We start from the raw sequence: 16245 nt of genomic DNA, 5'->3' as shown, positions 1-16245 counted from the left end.
CTGGGCAGGCATGGAGCTCGGGCCCTCATCTAGTGACCTCAGGCTGAACTGCCAAGCGTTCGCTCGGGCGGGGGGAGCCTGGAGCCCACCTCCAAGCCCCAGCCTCCGTGTCTTCCCAGGAGGCAGAGCCCCTCCCCCTCTCTTCCCAGACCCCTGCTCTCCAACTGCTGCAGACCCTCCTCTGGGCAGCCCCTGGGTTCAGCCCGGATTGCTACAGGGGCACTTGGAGTGGCCTCCCAGGCACTGAGCTCTTCCCCCGCGAGTGATGCCACACGGAGGCATTCGGCAGGCCCCGCCCCGGGGTCAGCAGTCCCTGTGGCCCTGGTGGCTCTTGGCCCATGGACCCTTCCTGATACCTTTTGCCTCCCTGGGAGTTGGTGTGGACTGGGGGGAGGGGCTCCTTGGAAGGGCCCAGGCTGGAGCCTCAGCTGGCCTCCTGTCCCCTCCAAGCTGCCCTCAAGCCGCCTCAGTGCTGCTGTCCCAAGTTGGCCGCAGCCTGGGCCGTGGTCTCCCTCTGCTCACTGGCTCTTCCCAAGCAGCTCGTGTCCTGCTTCCTGAGGGAAGTTTCACTGTGAACTTGCACCGTGGTGGGGTGGGGGGCAGGTTTGTGGGGGAGGGTTCAGAGGAGCAGGTATTGGAATCTCACAAGTTCCGTCATCTCAGGTCTGCAGTTGGGACTGGCCTAGGGTCCCCCAGCCTGGCTCAGGCTCACCCAGCCCAGCTGCCTTCCCCTTGCCATCCATGAGGCCTCCCCATGCCATTGTTGTGAGGATGGGGGTCTGCTACCCCTTCTTCCAGGATAGCCTTCAAATTCTGCTCCCTGACAGTAGGGTACTTAAGGCGATTTCACAGCAGCGGAGGTGTTTTCCTCAATGTTTTCCAGAATGTGGGGCTGGAGAATCCAGTTGTGAGTCTGAACTTTCTCTTGGCCCCAGCGCACCCCGCTTCCCTGGGTTACGGGTCCCAATGTCAGCTTCTCAGCCCTGCATTTGCAGCCTCCTGCAGGGTAAGGTCTCAGCCCCCAGGAGCCGCCTTCCCAGGGCTCTTTACCTGCAGGAAAGGAGACCTTGTGCCTGATGCAAGTCAGGGCAAAGGTTCTGTGCACATTCATTGTTCCCCCATCGCCCTCCCGCGGCTCACCCGGTCCCCATTCCCAGCTCTGCTTTCCGCCTTGCTCTTAGGGGAACTCAGCTACTGTCTCCTTCCTCGGGCCCTTAGCTCTCGGAGTGTCCTCCCCTTCACCCTTGTCTTTGGCACCAAGACATCCTGATGTGTGAGCCTGGATGGCAGGGTCTCTGGTTAACTCAGGGCTCACCTGCGTCCCCTCGCACTGGTGCCTGGAGGGGTTTGTGACTGGATCTCCACGGTCCATCCTCCACGTGAGGTCCAGGGCTGCCTCTCTGCCTGGCCTGGGTCCCCTTTCTCTTCCGCTAGGCCTGGAACCCCGGCTGGTCTGTCCTCTCTCCTCAGTACCAAGTCTGCCACACCCATTCCTGCCTAGCTCCCCTGGGAACTGGGAGCCCCGCCCCGAATCTCCTTTCTTGGGCTGAAACGGCCCTCCCCAAAGTCCCCGACAGCTTGTCTTGGGTCCTCATGGTTCTTGCCAAACCAAGCAAGATCATGTGTGAGGGAGTCACGGTGACGGGTGGAGACATGGGAAGTTGTAGCCTCTGAAAGTCCTTGTCCTCAAGAGTCTTGCCTTCCCTTTTCCTGACCTCCTCCAACAACTGCCCCTTCCTGTCGTTTGGACAGCTACCAGAACCTGTAAGGAACCCGCCCACCCTCCCCTTCCTCCAGTCGCTCTTGCAAACAATATTTCTGGCCCCCCTCTATTAGTGAGGCACAATAGCTGTGAACTGATCAACTTTGCCCTGGGCTCTGTTGCAGACAACAGAATTCTCTATAGCTAACTGAGCTGGGGAAGGATTAAAGAGGGGACCAAGAGTCATACAGACTCATCTGGAGGGCTGGAGACCCAGACCCAGACTGGAGTCATACAGACTCATCTGGAGGGCTGAAGACCCAGACTCAGGCTTGTGCTTTGTGGACTCACTTTCTAAGTAACAGCGCAGATCTGGACCACCTAGCAGGCTGCTGCCCCTTGGTCCATTAGCAGGACCTGGGCTGCTGGCGCCAGGACCACAGGAGCCCAGTGGATGCCCGTGGAAGCTGGTGATGGGCTGAAGGTTCCTCTGCTAAGGCAGGGGATGGTCACAGAAGCATACCCTCGGCCTCACTGCCTCCTTCCGCGTCTCTCCAAAGAGTAACCGATCTGCAGACCCGAAACCGCCTGTGACACTCAGCTTCAGGAGGGTCTTGCTTGGTGGTCCATTTTTAGCTTTCTGGCGTCCACAGTGCCAGGAGGACCTCTGCAGGGTGATGGGCCAATCCCACGTATCCATCACACAGACCAAGTTGCATCTGATTCCCACAGCAACCCTGTGAAGTAGGTGCTTTATTTAGCTCTGTTTTGCATTTGAGGAACAGAGTCAGCAACAGGAACTTCCCTGAAGTGGCATTGCTCATCCGGGGCAGCTGGGAGGGAATGCCACCCCATTTGACTCCCATGCTTTACCTGTTCCTCTAGATGGTTTCTTCCAGACATCCCCTCAGGCCAACGTCCAAAGGCCTGAGGCCCAGTTAGGACATGGCAGCATGTCCCAACCTGTAGTCCAGCAGAGAACAGACAGAAGGCCAGCTTTGAAAGAGGCCCAGGGCCTGTGACTGGCCTGAGCCTCGGACTTATGTGAAGATGTCCCAAGCTCTGTCAGACCCTGCATTCCGATTCTTGCTGTTAAAATCCTGGCTACTTCTAAGCTATCTGTTACAAATTCCTCACTTCAAGATGAGACAAATGAAGTCCAGAGAACGGGGAATGGGGAGAGCCTTTCCGGTCATAGGGAGCGTGGCATGACCTGGGAGGACGGAGGCCGGGCCTTAAAATATTTCGATTAGGCCCGAGACATGGGAAGGAAAGGAGGCAGAGGTCAGGACCAGGGTCAAGAGGGGCCCTGCCCTGGGCCGTGCACATCAGAGGGCCTACTTTGACCTGCTTCTGCCCCCGCCCCCCGTTTCTCCCTGCAGGGCGATGAGTCTGCAAGGCCAACATGTGCATGCCCAGGGCCTCCTCATTTCTAGACCCTGTTCAAAATACCTGGGATCCCCGGGACTGTCTGCCCAGGTGGCCTTAGGTCTGCTTCCAGGATCTGCCTTTCCAAGGGCGGACAGGGCCACCCATGTGGGCACAAGAGATGGCCAAGGGGTAGCCGTGTGTGGGAAGTGCGGGAGAGCCTAGATGTGTGGGCTGGGGGGCTACGTGCATGCACGTGAGACCCCTTAAGTTGTGGGACAGCGCTGGAGTGAGAAGAGAAGGGGTGTGCGGTGGGCCAGAAAACAGGGGCTTGCTTTCCCTGGGCTGCCTCATTCAACGAGTCCAAGAATTTGAATTCAGATCTGTTGTAGGTCATTATGAGGCATGTTTGTCAAAGCAGGAGGATGTGCTAATGATTTCTTAGCTTGATGTGTCCCTTAAATATTTAGACTTAAAGTATTTGAGCTTCCCCTTGAGCTTCCCTTTGAGCTTGCCCAGGTCTTGCAAGCACTGGGGGAGGGGCGGGGAGGGGCTGGGCTTCAGGATTAAGGGAGCCCTCGGGGAAGGGTTGGGGGAGGGACCCACTGTTTGGAGGAAAAAACTCAATAAATGGCTTTGGATGAGGAAATGGTTTTGCTTTTTTGTGTCCGGGCCGGAGCAGGGTGGGCTTGAAGGCCAGTCACGGAGGAGGAGATGACACTGCAAAGAGGGGAGGAGATGGGAGCAGAGATGGCACAGCTCGGGCCCAGGAGTTGGGGGGTGCTGGACTTTGACCTCCTGGAGGAGAGAGGGGATGAAGGAACTGGCTTCTGGGGGAGGAGCGACGGCAGGGATAAGGGGAGGTCAGAAAGGCCATTTGCATTTGGGGTGTGTCCTCCCTTTGCCTTTGTCAGCTGAGTAAAACACCTATTTTTTCTTCCTTCTTCTGCTGCTCGGCAGAATCCCCAGCGCAGGTGGTTTTCCTAGTTTCTTACTCTGAGGGTCGACCCACAAGCCTTGCTCTATGTGCCGTCTGGGGCCCTGGCCCTGGCTGGCATCTGCAGTGGAGAAACCTAAAGGAGACATGGCCTCTGGCTCCTGGGAGGAGCACACTGGCCAGGGCCAGGCATGGGAGCTGCCGGATGTGATTATCCCTTAACTATTTATAAAGTTCCTTTCACATTCTTCAGGTGAGGAGTGAATACTGGGAATGTAACCCTAGTAGATAATGGGGCCTCATGTGGCTCAGTCTCTGAAGTGAGTACCATTCCCAACAGCACAGCCCCACCATCAAATAGCAATGAAGGAGGAATGCCACTCTTTGCTCTCTTGAAGAACATCTAGATTGCATTTCGGATTCACAGCAATCCTTCTCATAAGCCCTTTTTTTTTGCGATACGCGGGCCTCTCACTGTTGTGGCCTCTCCCGTTGCGGAGCAACAGGCTCCGGACGCGCAGGCTCAGCGGCCATGGCTCACAGGCCCAGCCGCTCCGCGGCACGCGGGATCCTCCCGGACCGGGGCACGAACCCGCGTCCCCTGCATCGGCAGGCGGACTCCCAACCACTGCGCCACCAGGGAAGCCCCTCAGCCCCTCTCTTTGAAGCAGCCAAAGGGACCTTGGTGGGCATGCATGTGGTTGTGTTCCTCATCTGTTTAAATAATCTCATCGCCTCCTTCAGCCAGGCTGAGAAAGCCCTTCATCCAATCACGCCTCTGGGCCTTTGCACCTGCTGTTCTGTCTGCTGGGGGTTTCCCTCCAAACCCCCATGTCTCCCCTTTACCTTCCCTGAAAGAACCCTCAGTAGGTTCAGGAGAGCTTTCCCCACATACACACACCACTGGACATGGCCCTGCCCCCAGCTCCAGGCCAATCTGGATTGGGCTGAGCCAATCATGGTGGCCCTACCCCCCCTTGCCAGTGATTGGTTTAGGAATGGCCACGTGACCCACTTCCTAACCAAGGGAAGGAAACCTATAAGGGAGCTTTGAGGGGAAGGGTCTCCCGTGTTCCTCAGGATGCCCTTGTTGTATCTTACTGGGATGCGGACACGGGAACCACTGCAGCCTTGTGGCCGCGCGGGCCTTCTCTGGGAGCAAAGTTGACACACTAGGAAGGCCAAATGGAAAGAAAACAAAGGTCATATTTGAAGAAACGGTGGAGCTGAGGATCGCACTGGGCCTGGACCTGCCTGCCTCTGCTTCTCACGTGAGATGACGTCTCTTTAGCTTGAACTTGCTTGAGCAGGGATTTCGTGTGACTTGCCGCCGTGTGCAGATAGACACCATCAACGTGTAGCTCCTGCTTCCGGAGGTTGTGGTAGATTTGGGCTCCGTGTCAGTTCGCAGAGTGACAGAGCTGCTTCTAGGGCTGATGCGGCCATGGGCCACATTCGTAGAAACATAGGGTCCAGGCTGGGGGAAGTGAGGGTTCTCTGCTCTTCTGTACTGCCCAGAACCCATCTGGAGAGGCTGTGGTCAATTCCAGGACCCACTGGGGTCCATCTCCTGAGAATAATACCATTTGGAAGGGTTTGGAAATCCTGTCAGACAAGGGACACGTGAGAAAATTGGGGTTTTAGCCTGGCAGAGAGAAGGCTCGGGGAGGCCTCATTACTCTGTTCAAGATGTGTGCGGGGCTGCTGAAGGGAGGAGACACCGGCCATGTTTGTGCTGCTCCAGACAATGAAGAGGAAGCGAATGACAGCAGAAAGAGGTTTGCTAACAATTTAGGGCAAACTCAAACTTTGGTGGGTGTCATTCTCACCTGGGGAACTTGGTAAAGCCACAAGGTCCAGTCCCTGTCTTCTTTCAATGAGTCCCGGCCTCTGCCTTCTTAGCCCTCCAGGGGCCTGTGATACACGCCAACGTGGGCGACCCCTGACTTAGGGGAAGGACGCTATTTGTGGGGTGCCTAAGATGAGTCAGGTGCTGAGCTAGGCCCGTCACTGTGTCTCCCATTTGATTTGGACACAGATCCTTAGAGCCAAGCATCGTTGTTAACAGTAGTGAGTTCCCCACAAGAAGCATCACTAAAAATAACAACCAATGCAACAGAAAAAGAAGAAGATGAAAAGATAATTCTCAGGTGAAGAACTAAAAATGGCCAAGAAACCCGTGCAAAAATACTCCTCCAGTGTGGCAGAGATCACAGGCTGTTCTCCAGTCTACCTTCCCTTCTTCCATAGGAAAAGAACTTTTGGTTTTTGGCTGGGCACGTGATCATCTAGAATAAAGACATTCCCCCCTGGGCTTCCCTGGTGGCGCAGTGGTTGAGAATCTGCCTGCCAATGCAGGGGACACGGGTTCGAGCCCTGGTCTGGGAAGATCCCACATGTCACGGAGCAACTAGGCCCGTGAGCCACAACTACTGAGCCTGCGCGTCTGGAGCCTGTGCTCCGCAACAAGAGAGGCCGTGATAGTGAGAGACCCGTGCACCGCGGTGAAGAGTGGCCCCCGCTTGCCACAACTAGAGAAAGCCCTCGCACAGAAATGAAGACCCAACACAGCCAAAAATAAATAAATTAATTAATTAAAAAAAGAAAAAAAAAAGGCATTCCCCTGTCTCCCATCTAGGTGAGGCCATGTGCCCAAGTTCTGGCCAATGAGAAGTAGCAGATTCTGGGAACCTTCCTGAAAAGACAGCTGGTAGGTGCTTTTTTGTCTCTTTTTTCTTTATCCCTTCTTTCTTCCTGTGGCTGGAAGACAGGACATGATGATTGGGGCTCCAGCAGCCATATTGGACTGTGAAGAGATCTTGGGAACAGAGATCACACACAGCAAAGTAACAAGAGAAGGAGCCTGAGTGATTGACACCGTGGAGTAGAGCTGCCATGCCAGCTCTAGACTACCAACTTCAAGATTTTCCTTGAGCAATACATTTCTGGCTTAGGTCTCTGTTATTTGTACCCATGCCTAATCCTAACTGATAAAATGACAATAGAGAAATGCAAAATAAGAAATGAACTGTCACTTTCCACTTACGAGATGGGTAAGAATTAAATGATTATTATGTCACTGGAGACAGTGTAGCCCTGTGGTTAATATCACACCTGAGTTGGGCTCCTGCCTTGGACTTACCAACTATGGAAACCTGGATGAAGTATGTAACCTCTGTGCCTCATGACTTTTTCAGGTGTTTCCTTACCTGAAAAAAATGATTGTCAAAAAACAGTACTAGTCTGTAGCGCCATCGTGAGAAATAAATTCTTAGAAAAGTGCCTGATACAGAGCATGTACTAATGTGTCTGCCCTTAGTATTGATACTTAGCTATCACATTTGCTGTTGACTTGGGTGGAGGAAGTGTAACATGTAGACAGCCATTCCAAAGGGCTCTTGGTTGTATCTATTAAAACTTTAAAAGTTCACGCAAGACTCTTTCTAAGCGTCCCCTCTAATGGAGTAATTCTACTTCTAGGAACCTGAAATCCTTGGGGCCAGATTTGTTCCAGATTTTAGGAAGGTAATTTAGTGCATATGCCACATTCTTTGTCACTCTCCCACAGGGTCTGGGGGTGTCCCATGCTGGGGTCTTCAGCCCACTTTTGATTTCAGCCTCATGCAGACAAGGTCCCACCTCAGGTGCAGCTGGGAAGTTGTGGGGAGCGAATGCTCCTTGCGGCAACCCTCAGCTAGGGCCCAGGGGCAGGTGGGTAAGTGCCCAGCAGCCTCCATCCTTCAGGCGAGCATGAGGTCCAGGCTGCTCGTGAGGTCCCAGAAGACTTGACCTCCCCTCTGCAGTGACCTTGACAATGACCCTTGTTTTGGTATCTCCCTGTCCCTAGCTCACTCTCTCCAGTCCTCACCACCTGCTTCCTGGCATCACCTTCCAAGTAAACCACCAGCACCCAAGTCCTGTCTCTGCTTTTGGGGAGCCCAGCCCAGGATAACCCCCTAATGAAACACAGTATTTCTTCAGCAAGCTGCCTACATATTCATAGTAAGTGGGATAAACAAAGACTCTAAGTAGCCTCACATCAATTTGGTTCAGGTTTGCTGCCATATAGGTAAAGAGAAGGTTTGTCGAGCACTGGGAGTTTATGGCTGCGGATAAGGGACCGGCCTGTACTTGCCTGGTACACAAAGGTGCGCCCTCTCATGCCCGGTTCAATCAGTGTGGGTGGAGAATGTTCAGGGACCATGGACTGCTCTCAGAAGGCCCCGAGGACACAGCAGCGACCAGCACGTTGAGGACCTGCCCTCAAGGAGCTGACATCCAAGCAGGAGGAAATGGTCGATAAATACAGGTAGGTAAACAAGGTGATCTGACCTCTGGGAACACTGGGGAAGGAGATCCCAGGGTGGTTACATACGATGGGGTGCTCCGGGGAGGCCCATCTCTGAAGATGTCTGAGCAGAGAGCTGACAAGGAGAAGGAGCCCAGGACGCATGGTCCAGGCATCGGGAAGAGCAGATTCAAAGGCCCTGAGGCTGCGTGGCGTTTGACCTGTTTGGGGAGGAGCCACAGGGGTAGAAGGCACAAGAGCTGGCTGGCAGGGAGATGGGAGCAGGCCCTGGTGAAGATTTTCTAGCTTCTAAGAGCAGAGGGATGGGCTTCCCTGGTGGCGCAGTGGTTGAGAGTCCGCCTGCCGATGCAGGGGACAGGGGTTCGTGCCCCGGTCCGGGAAGATGCCGCGGAGAGGCTGGGCCCTTGAGCCATGGCCGCTGAGCCTGCGCGTCTGGAGCCTGTGCTCCGCAACGGGAGAGGCCACAACAGTGAGAGGCCCGCGTACCGCAAAAAAAAAAAAAAAAAGAAAAAAAAAAGAAAGAGCAGAGGGATGGACTGAGGGACTTCAAGCAGGGAGCACCACGATCTGCTTTGAAAGAGCCCTCTGCTTGTCGCTCGGGGAGCGGATGGGAGTATTAGTGGCAGCAAGGCAAACTCAGAATCAGCAGAGTGGCCTCTGCTGCCCACCAGCACCCATACCGCCTTTTTCCTAGCGGTAACCATGCCCATTCTGGCTCCTCCCACCTCCAACAGGTGCTTCAGGAAACACCACCACCACCACCACCACCCCCCACCCCTTGATTGGTCGAAGGGGGACCACACTCTCTGCCGGTGATAGGTCGGGAGTGGGCAGGTGACCAACCCTACCCAATGAAACATCAGGGAAAGTGGCGCGGACCTTGCTGCGGAGTCCACGGACACAGCCAGCTTGGGGGTGACATCTGCAACGCCAATGAGATGGGGGTCAGCAAAATGAGGGTAGAGGCTGCTTCCTGCGTCCAGGAACCCAAAGCTCACTCCAGGCTTCCTGCTGCGCAGAAATAGGGATGTACTTGTGGTCACAGCAAGATCAAGCAGGGGTTTCTGTTGCTTGCAGCAAGAAACCTCAGAGGGACAAGCAAAATGTCTATCAGAAGGGAAGGCTTAACAAATCAGGGCACTTCTGTGCTATGGAACACAGTAGAGCCGTCGTAAAGAAGAAGGGGATCCTCACACCCAGGAAGGGAACCAGCCACAGGGGATACTTCTGGTTCTCAACCAGGGATGATTTTGTCCCCAGGTAGCTTGCCAGATTAAGTAAAAATGCAGGATGCCCAGTTAACTATGAATCTCAGGTAAACAGTGGATAATTTTTGTGTATAAAAAAGTCCCAGATCGTGCATATTAACTGGATGTACTGTATTTTGTCTGGCAACCCTACCCTTGGGGCTTTGACAGTGTCTGGAGACTTTTCTGGTTATCACGACTGGCAGGAGGGCACTAGTGGGTAGAGGCCAAGGATGCGGCCAAACATCCCACAGGGCACAGGACAGCCCTCCCCACAAAGCAGGATCCAGCCTAAGGCGTCAATAGTGCCAAGACTGAGGACCCCCGTAATGAAATGAAAAACAACAACCCAGTAAGATACAGTGGAATCCCATATGCGTTAAAATTCCAACTAAATTTATGGAGGTCACACTCCAAAGTCAGGTGGGGCAGGGAGTGAATATACTCCTCACTCTAAATCCTTCTGCAGAGTTATTTAAAGTTAATATATTTGAAGTTAACCGTAATTAAAGTTAACATATATATGTACACACACACAAAGTACATAGACGACAATGATGGATTTTTCACCAAGTGAACACACCCATGACACAGACACCCCAGATGAACACCAAGAAAATGACCAGCATTCCACGAGGCCCCTCATGTCCCCTTCCAGTCTCTCGCCGCCCTGCAAGGATAATGCCTCTCCTGGAGGCTAACCTGTTTTGAACTTCGTATAAACGGAATCACACAGTGTGTATGTCGGTGTATATGCGTTCATTCATTCACGTCTGTCTTCTTTCCCTCAGTGGTGTGTCTGTGAGAGTCATTCGTGTTGCTGAGTGTCACAATAGTTTGTTCCCCTTGCTGTGCAATATACTCTAATTTCTTTACTCATTCTCCTGTTGACGGACATTTGGGTGGTTTCCAGTCTGGCACTGTGATGAATGAAGCTGGTATGAACATTCTTTCACACATCTTTCGGTGGCATCTGTACTCCCTCCTGGTGGGTGTGTACCTGGGACTAGATCATTCTGTATGATCAGTTTTACTAGATATGACCAAAGAGCTGCTGAAGTACTTGCACCAATTTACACGTCCCCCAACTGTATGTGAAAGTCCTTACCAACCCTTGATGCGGTCTAGTGATTTCATTTTGGCCCCTCTGGTGGGTGTATGAATTGGTAATCACTGCGAGTTTAATTTGCATTTCCCTGAGTAAATAAAGTTGGGCACTTTTTTATATCTTTACTCACCCTTTGGATATCCTCTGTTGTGAAATGCCTATTCAAGTCATTTGTCATTTTTCTATTAGGTTATCTCCTTTTCTCTCATTGATTTGTAACGAAGTCTTACTTGCAAATATATTTTCCCACTGTGTGGCTTTTCCTTCATTCACAGTGCTGCATCCCTTTCTGGGTATCATCCAGGCTCAGGTCATAGAAGGGAGACTTTTTGAAAGCGGCTCAAGGCTGAGAAGGTGACAACCACTCAGCATTATATAATAAGGTATGGGATAAAGACACCCTTAGCCGAAGGTTAATCTCTGCAGTGTGAAAGGTCTGGTTGTTTTTTTTTTTTTTTGCGGTACGCGGGCCTCTCACTGTTGTGGCTTCTCCCGTTGCGGAGCACAGGCTCCAGACGCGCAGGCTCAGCGGCCATGGCTCACAGGCCCAGCCGCTATGCGGCCTGTGGGATCTTGCCGGACCAGGGCACGAACCCGCGTCCCCTGCATCGGCAGGCGGACTCTCAACCACTGCGCCACCAGGGAAGCCCTGGTTGTTTTTTCATAAGTGCCACTATTGGGCTAGACCCCATGAGGGCTCTGCTCCTCCCCTCCCCTTGAGGACCTTAGTGCCCGCCCCCTGTCCCCACCAGAGCAGTCGCAGAAACTGGATAAAACTGAGAAGGACGGGACAGCACGTGCTGGAGACAGGACTTTGGTGGAGAATTAGAAAGAACCAAGGTATGCAGTGAAGGGCAAAGGAATGTGAAGGTGGGGAGAGGGTCCTAGGAAAGCACTTCCTGCTCTCAAGGATGGAACAAGTTCAGTGGACCTCACCCCATGGACCAGCCTCTGTTAGCCAGAACCACTTCTCTCCGCGCTGCCACCGTGCCTGTGCCATCAGCATCTCTTGCCTGCATTCCTGCAACATCCCTTTAACTGGCCTCCCAGCTTCTATTCATGCCACCCCACCCTCAACAACCCATTCTGTGCCAGCAGCAGAGCATGGAGATGGCTTAAAATGAACAATAGAACACATTTTCCTTGTGCTTAAAAGCTCCACTGGGTGTCTGTTGTGCTTAGAGTGCATCGCCAGCAACTTCCAGGATCCACAAGGCAAGATGCGACCCAGCTGGGCCAATATCTCCGACCCCTTCTGCTCCAGCCATGCTGGCTGCCATCCTCAGACAACCACACGTTCCAGACTCAGGGCATCTGTACTTGAGGTCCCTCCATCCAGAATGATACTCCCCCCAACCCTGTCATATTGGCCTCTTGTCGTTCCGGCCGCATCTCAGTGTCACCTCCCCCGAGGTGTCTTCCCAGAGCCCTCGGAATCCGGCCCCGCCCTGAATCATTGTTCCCTCCCTCTGTTCTGTGTTTTTCGTAATGCTGGTCACTCTGAAATGATCTACCTTTGTATTTAGTTGTCTGTAGACTGTGAGACAAGAGGACTTGTCTGTCTGTCAGCTTCCTTGCTGTGTCCCCAGAGTTCCAGCAGGTACTTGGCACACAGTAGGTTCTTTTTTTTTTTTTTTTTTTTTTTCTGTACGCAGGCCTCTCACTGTTGTGGCCTCTTCCGTCGTGGAGCACAGGCTCCGGACACGCAGGCTCAGCGGCCATGGCTCACGGGCCCAGCTGCTCCGCGGCATGTGGGATCTTCCTGGACTGGGGCACGAACCCGCGTCCCCTACATCGGCAGGCGGACTCTCAACCACCGCGCCACCAGGGAAGCCCATGGCACACAGTAGGTTCTTGATAACGATTCTTCCCTGCAGGTTGCTGGAGTCTGGACTGACGGGAGGGCCCCTGGGATCCTGTGTGTCCTCTACCAGCTGAGGGAGGAGGCAAAGAGGCTATTTGTTGGGGTTTCTTGTTACCTGGGTAATTAAAAAATCATTACAAAAGTAATATTAATTACAAAAGAAAACTGTTGATCTGGGTGAACCGTTGGCGTCCTCAACACTTGCCAACTTCTGACACCTACAAGGTCTGAGGAACTGAAACTGAGCTGGACCCTTGAGACTAGGGTTGGCTTTGGATGGGAGCAGGTGGGGGGCCAGGGAGAGGCACCCTCTTGGGCTTGCCTGGGAGCAGGCGGAGGTGGGGTTTGGGTTACCTAAGTGCCCGCTGGCCCTGGGTGACTGCCGGCTCGGAGTCGGGGAGCCCAAGGGCCCCAGGAGGAGCAGGGACACTGTCTGTTCAGGGCTCAGGCAGGAGCAAAGATGAGTGAGGCAGCCCCAGCGACAGAGGGAGTGACAGGGTCTGTGAGGAACTGGAACTCTGTGCCCGACCCCAAACAATTCATAATAAAAACAAAAAAATGAGGCCAGCCACCAGAGCAGGTACGGAGCGTGTTGCTTCAGAGGAAACACGGAAAGGTCTGTAGGCCACACGGCCTGAGCCAGAAGGGCTCCGAGGTGGAACCCCATTTTACAGATGGGCAAACCGAGGCCCAGAGAGGGAGACTGGCCGGGACGTGGTCTCTGCACTGTCAGCCTAGTGATCTTTCCTCCCAGCTGTGAATTCTGCTGACAGCCAGAGCTCAGGGGAGGGAAAGGTTGAGCAAGAGGAGGGGGTGGCTCGCTCCCATTTGGGGAAGTGAGGGGAGCCTGCAGGCCTGGGGTGAGGGGGGGAGCAGCGAGGTGGGTGGGCTCATCCCCAGGCCAAGCCCTGCCAGGGAGAGGTAATCGGGGAGGAGGAGGGGGCAGGGCTGGGCTCATTAGGATTCCAGACAGCTCCCGACACCCAATTTTCCAGCTGGGTGCCCTGGTCTGCTCTCAGAGCATCCTGCCAGAGCCAGTCTAATTGACAGGGAGACAGGAGGCGGCTGAGGGGTGGGGGTGGGGGAGGAGGCAAGGACAGGGAGAGGAGAGGGACAGGGGTGGGGGAGAGGGAGGGGAGGTGGGAGAGAAGCGGGGGATGGAGACAAGTGCGGGCAGGAGCTGGGGGGCGGGAGAGGTGGGAAGAAGGGGTCAGAGGAAGAGCCAACCCTTTGGGGCAGGCAGGTAGACACTGACCCTGGTGGCTGCCAGGGAGGAGGGTCTGCAGGATGATGCAGCTGGAAGGGAGTCGAGAAATGCCACCCACTGGTTTAAGAGAGGAGGAAACAGGCCCAGAGAGGAGAAGCTACTTACCTGGGGTCACACAGCCAACGGGAGGCAGAGGCAGGATAAGAAGCGCCCTGGTTTCCTGCCTCCCTAGCCGCAGGAGGAGAGAGAATCCTGAGAGGGGAGGGGAGGGGCTTCTGGGGCGACTGGAGGTGAAGGGAGACTATCTGGGGGGTGGTCGCGTGGCCCCGACTCATGGGAAAGTGCTTGAGCACTGGCCGCCTGCCCTCTGCGTCCGCACAGGCCCTGTGCACTGATGGCAGGAGTGGTGCAGAGCAGGGATAACTGGCGTTTCTGACCCTGGGTAGATGGCTGGGGTGGGCGCCAGAGCCGCCGCCCTCCGTCGTCCCCCACGTTGCTGATTGGAGTAATTAGCGGTAATGACAGGATTGGGGGCTCTGTTCCCATACACACGCACACACACACACACACACGCGCACGCACACGCACGCGCACGCGCACGCGGGCCCTCTGGGGCGCCATCTGAGGGAAGGTGGGAGGTAGGTGGCCGATGGGCCTTGGGAGAGGCCTGAGGTGGGGAGCACGGAGGGCAGCAGGGAGGGGAGGGGCGCCACAGCCCCCCAGGGGGACCTGGGCCTGCTTCAAAGTGCTCCCCAGCACCGTCGGGTTGGTCACGGGTGTTTCCTCCGCCGCTGGGCCCAGAGTGTCCACGCCCCCTCCCCTCCCCCACCAGGGGAGGCCACTGTGTCCCCTGCGGCTGCCTGGTGCCGCTGTCTGCTCACTGAGCAGCACACTGCATGGTGGGAGGGAAATTCCTCAGGCCACAAGTTCAGGTGGAATTTACCGGAACTAAGCTTCACCGTTTTCTGTCCCCGACCCGGACCTCCTGCTTTTTACGTTTCAGCTGCTTAGCCCCTTAGAGACAATCCCAGCCGAAATGGGGATTTCCTCACGTGAGCTGACAGGCATCCCCCTGGCAGGGTCAGGGTGTGATGGGCTTGGCACTGCCAGGCCCTGGCGGACGAGGCGGCCCTCCCTGTCCCATGGCCTGGGCAATGCCTGCAGCAGGAGCACCAGAGGCTGCAGGGCGCTGCCCCCTGTGGGCAGAGCCGGGGGCTCCCTCTCAGCCCCTCGGATCCCAGAGCCCACAGGGGCTTCTTCCCACAGAGGGAGGAAGGCCCACGAAGCGGGTTCTTCGTGCCAGGGCTTACGCTATGCCAAACTGGCAGGGCTGTGGGTCTAGGATGGAGTTGCGGCTGGAGGTGAGGGCTGGCTGAGGCCCCTGGGGGGCTTCTCAGGAACCTCCAAGCATCCTTGAGCAGAAGTAGGCCGGTCCCTCAAACTGGGACAGGTGCAGGGAATCTGGGCCGGCGGCCTGGCTGGTCTCTAGGGCTGTGCCTTGTGCGCTGGTGCCTCTCCACGGCCCGCCCCTGCTCAGGGGGTACAGGGCAGGGCCGCCTGCCCACCCACTGGTCAGTCCCTGCCCTGCACAGGCTCACAGCTCTTTGTGGCCCCTGGCTCAGTCATGAGGCCCAAAGAGGCAGAGTAGCCCATCTCCGACCCCACAAGAGCTGGGTGGCGGGGCTGGGGGTCTGTAGGCAGGCCTCCTTGATGTTAGGGCTTGGCCTTTTCCAGACCATCACACTGCTGTCGGGGAGCCAGAGACCCAGGACTGCCTGTCGGAGTCACCAGCCCAGCCCCGGCCAGTGCCCGGCACTTAGCAGGTGCTCCACAGACATCTGGGGACTGCCTGGTGGTGGAAAGCACTCAGCATGCAGTAAATGCTCAACAAATGGGAGTAAGCTAGTGGGTAAGGATGTAAGAGGTGTAGACACCATGGCTCCCAGGAGGCCCCTAGTGGGCAGATCACCCCTGCCCATCTCGGCTCCCTTCATATCCCACGAAGCAACTGGGATCTTCCCCAAGCCCCAGTCCTGCAGAAACTGACTCTGCATCCTCTCCCACTATCCCACCCAGGCCCCCTTGGTGGGGGAGGGCTGTACATTCCTCAGACAGCAGGCAGATGGGTGGGCCTGGGAGCCGCAAGCAGAGGGAGGGCCTAGGGGAGGCTCATGAGTGTCCTCTCTGGGGCAGCCTGTCCTTAAGGAGAGAGGCCCAGACCATGGACTCCCCGGGAAGGGTGGCCGCTCCTCCGTCAGGGCCGTTGTGCTCATCCCAGCCCTGCCTCTTTTTTCATGAATGCTTCATCCCTTCCCCGCTCAAAACAGGGCCCCATGTCCATCACCCCCCCACACTCACCCTCTCTGCACAGTGCCCCTAGGGGCTGCCCACCCCAAGAGGATAGCCCCTGCTTCCTATGTGTGTGTGTGTGTGTGCGTGCATGCATGTGTGGCCTGGGGAAGTTTTCTGTCCGTAGGCCTGGCAGGGGAGGGCCACCTCTGCA

This window comes from Pseudorca crassidens, chromosome 11 (assembly GCF_039906515.1).
Source record: "Pseudorca crassidens isolate mPseCra1 chromosome 11, mPseCra1.hap1, whole genome shotgun sequence".
In the NCBI taxonomy this organism is placed as follows: domain Eukaryota; kingdom Metazoa; phylum Chordata; class Mammalia; order Artiodactyla; family Delphinidae; genus Pseudorca; species Pseudorca crassidens.
The sequence above is the reverse complement of the archived record's forward strand: the minus strand, read 5'-3'. Positions refer to the sequence as shown.